A 4239-nucleotide genomic window follows, 5' to 3' on the forward strand; every position below is an offset into this window, starting at 1 on the left:
AATTGTAAAGCAATTTACAAAAGATTCACTGAACAAAAATGCTGATGTGGTACATGAAAATTTAGCTAAAAATGTGGAGAATGCAATGCAATCAAGCATTGTGGACGATATATTGTCACAAGCTGCATGGCAGAATAGGCAACAGGCCGATGTGCGTTTTATTTGGAGACTGTTTTGCGCGACAGAGACTGAGTTTGCTGCTGATATTCTGGGGATAGGCCTAGCCAATGTACGACTTCAGCCTTTTAATATATTTGCTGCATTAGATCAGTCTTTCTAGAACAGGCAAGGGCTTTCTAGCCTCACGTCAGCAGCGCTGCATCACCCATATAGCCTAAAACAACCAACGGATGGTGGGCGGGTGCAGTTTTGAAAATTGGTCAACAAACTTTGGTGCTGATGGATGGCTGATGGATGATAAGTTTTGCTATGCAGTTATGGTTGAAATAATAGCCCATCAGCGCATCTCTAGTGTGTGTGCCTCTCTCGCTCAGAGGGGAGGGAGAGGCTGAGGGTCGATCCAGCATGGATTCTAAACTCTGTGGTGGATAGGATCTACAATTAGGTGTTAATAATATTACCACGCTAGGTCGAAGTACTCCCAAGTGCTATTGCGCCACACATTGTAGTTCTCCTGTTTATTCGCTTGGAAAATCGCCACGTTTCATGTTGTGTGACGTACACATTTTTATCAACTACTCGTGCAACTGTATTTAAGTAGGGAAAAAATGGTGGTGTTTGATTACTGCTATGTTCCTCTCTCTACGGCCACGGCAGAGCCCGCTAGCATAGCAACATGCTAACACATTCGCACCGCGCGACAGAGCGTTTGAGTGCACCTACCGGCACGGGAGAGGTATGACTCAACTCGTGAAAGTTAAGGTAAGAACATATATTACTACTGATTTTGGGTGGCGTGTTCCTTTAAACATGCACAAACGGTCTCGTTGTATCGCTGCAACCAGGAGATGAAGGAGAGCTGAGATCCTAACACCTAGCACATCTCTATGGCTTAATAATGGCTTCTGAAATGCTTTTTTTTTGCAATGCAGCAAACGTTGTTGATATTGTGATCGTTGATCCGATTTACATTAAAGGGCCTAATGGGTGTGATTGAACTTTATGAGCTCTCTTGGAGCATGTTTTACATGACAGATGACGTCAATGAACAAGTTCTGTGCCCGAGGGGTAGTCGCCAGCTGATTTTGCCAGGGCTTAGGCCCCGAATGTATTTTGTACAGCTAACAAATATGAAACCATTATTCCGTCACTCTGCTAGGTGGCTATATAGTTCTTTTCTAATAGCAAACAGAAAATGTCAAGATAGCTAAATGTCATTACATCCTCTAATTGTCAAAATATTATTGTCCATAATATTCAATAAATGTGGTGCAAATGAGGCTTGAGTCAGTGGATTAATTTATGAGAAGTGAGCAGCAAGTCAGGCAAAATGGGAATTATGAAAACCGTTTAGACTCTATGGGCTAAGCCCCGAATGTTTTCAACTGTCCTGCATATTGATTAAAACTGTCGGGCAGTGTGATTGATCTGTATTGTTGAAAACCTAAAACAAATGAAATATTCGACCTAATGTTATACAAGCAGAACTAAACTATGTTTGGGGGAAATATTAGATTCCCACTTTTACAGCCTATAGGCCTTAGGTCTATTCGAGAGATGCGCTAAAGCACAGCCAGCAGGTATGGTGCGTAATGGAGATTCCAAAGCGCTCTTATTTGGTCAGAACCAAGGACAGTGATCGAGGATACTGTAGGTACGTCCGTCCTTTTTACAATGCAACAAACTATTTAAAGAGCATCAAGCTATTAAAATCTCTATTATGTAAGCACAAATAATATAACAGTATATAAGTCAGTCATTTTTATTAGGTTAAACAGTGATTTGATAAAGTTTTTTAAGGCCCACCCACAATTGGTCTGGCCCATCCAAAACTGGAATCCTGGCGCCGTGCCTGCCACACTTCCTCCCAAGCATACCACAGCATTGAAGAGGACGCTGGCAACAACAAACTGGTAAAACATCCTGAGGAGCTTACTGCAGACATTCAGTCCCTCCAGGAATTCGCGATGTTGCAATCACAACAATTAACGCAAATTCAGCAAATCCTCGTGAATTCTGGGCGACCTCGCAATTTTGTCCAAACACAGCAACTTTTTCGCAAATTTGACCAATCATCATGGCTTCCCCGTGAAATTTCACCTACCACAACAGCCCCTCGTGCAGAATATTGACTCAGATGCCACACTCACTTCTGCAGACACCAGAGACTGCCCTATAACTTGTTCACTCCTCTGCAGTTTTGATGACAATAAATAGGCTAACGGTAATGATCTGCTTTACTTGCATCTGTCATCTCAACCTAGTGTTGCTAACCTGCCTAAGCTATAAAAGTAAGTTAATTAAGGACTACTTGGTTTACTGACATTTGAGTAGGCTACAATATGCAACCCATTGGCAAACGTTTACACCTGGAGATGTCTTTTAGCTCGTGTCATGTTTGCTAGCTTGTGGGCTCAGTTTGTGTAGTGCAGTGCTACATATCATAGAAATTAATAACATTGTAAGACATTTACCTCTTCTATGATCCAAGAATGATTTCATACGAGTTATTTTTAACATTTATTTTAACTAATAACATAGAAAACATCCCGAATTCTATCCACATATCGTAAAGCACAAAAAGTTATTTCCAGTCGTAGCCGAACACAGTGAGATGCAAGCGTTCCAATCCACTTAGTTATTACGCTACTTTCACGTCCTTAAAATGGCAGGCAGTCAATTACACTTACACACCACCAAAGTAATAACATTAAAGAAAAGTGTAGTCTAATAGTTTAAATCAATATGAAATGACTAGATACTTTGTTGGCTATCAGTAATTATGCAAGTCACAGAATATGAATTATTAAAAAGATATGAACTTAATATGAATTACAACATGAATGTATTGAAACATATGACATTATGCCATCTCTTTAGGGGGCTGTCTTTTTTGGACAGTTCTACGAAAGGTTATAGGCCTACTGCTTTGTGAATTACCCCAGTCAAAGTATTTACACAAATAAAGTAGGCCTACTTTGATTTTCTGTAACCCTTACTATTTACCTTTACTTATCCTTTTTAATAAGCATCAGGATGATCCGTGTAATTTTGGTCTTACTAACCTTAATTACCCTCAATTAAAAATAATAATAATAAAAAAAATCGCAACTATTTGTGCAATTTTCACTTCCTCTCGCAATTTCTTCGCAACAAACAGCTAAAAACACAGCAACTTCCATCGCAATTTTTTTTTTAAGTTGTCGCGAAATCAGGCATTTTAGATCGCAACAATCTCAAAAAATCCTCGCGAAATCCTAGAGGGACTAGACATTGAAGGACTGCAGCCTCCTCAGGAAGTACAGCCTGCTCTACCCTTTCTTGTAGAGTGCTTCAGTATTGGCTGACCAGTCCAGTTTATTGTCCAGGTGTAAGCCCAGATACTTGTAGGTGTTTACCACCACCACATTGACCCCTTCAATGGAGACTGGTAGCAGAGCGGGCTTTGACCTGCGGAAATCCACCACCATCTCCTTGGTCTTTGAAGTGTTGAGTGGAAGGTGGTTGAGCTTGCACCATTGCACAAAGTCCTCCACCAGGCTCCTGTACTCCTCTTGCTCGTCCCTGATACACCCCACAATAGCAGTATCATCAGAGACCTTTTGGGTAACACTTTATAATAACTACACACAATTCATCATTTATTAAGCCTTTGTTACTTATTAGTTAATGGTTTGTTCATCATTAGTAATTTCTTGTTCATACATAATTTATCATCAGTAAAGCATTTGTTCACACAATTATAAATGGTTTGTTCATAGTAAATAAGCCTATCCAAAAATATGTTTGTAAGTACATGATTAATACTTAATAAGTAATGAAACAACCACTAATGAAATCATTTTCTTATTATAAACCAGTTGCAAACTATTACAAAATGCTTTGTTCATCATTTGTAAAGCATTGTTCCTATGTTAATTCTCATAAACAAAGTATTTGTACACACAGTTATAAATGGTTTGCTCATAGTAAATAAGCCTATATCTAAAATATGTTTATGAATTATTGTTAATACTTAATAAATGATGCAATAATATTTTGTTGATGAAGTAATATTTCTAGTATTTAACAGTTGTTACATACACATGCAGTAATGATTAGTTAGGGTGAGGATACATA

Source organism: Alosa pseudoharengus, unplaced genomic scaffold, assembly GCF_046254945.1.
Source record: "Alosa pseudoharengus isolate Yale_2024_CS ecotype anadromous, Long Island Sound unplaced genomic scaffold, YU_APseudo_1.1 YU_APseudo_1.1_scf_16, whole genome shotgun sequence".
Lineage (NCBI taxonomy): Eukaryota > Metazoa > Chordata > Actinopteri > Clupeiformes > Clupeidae > Alosa > Alosa pseudoharengus.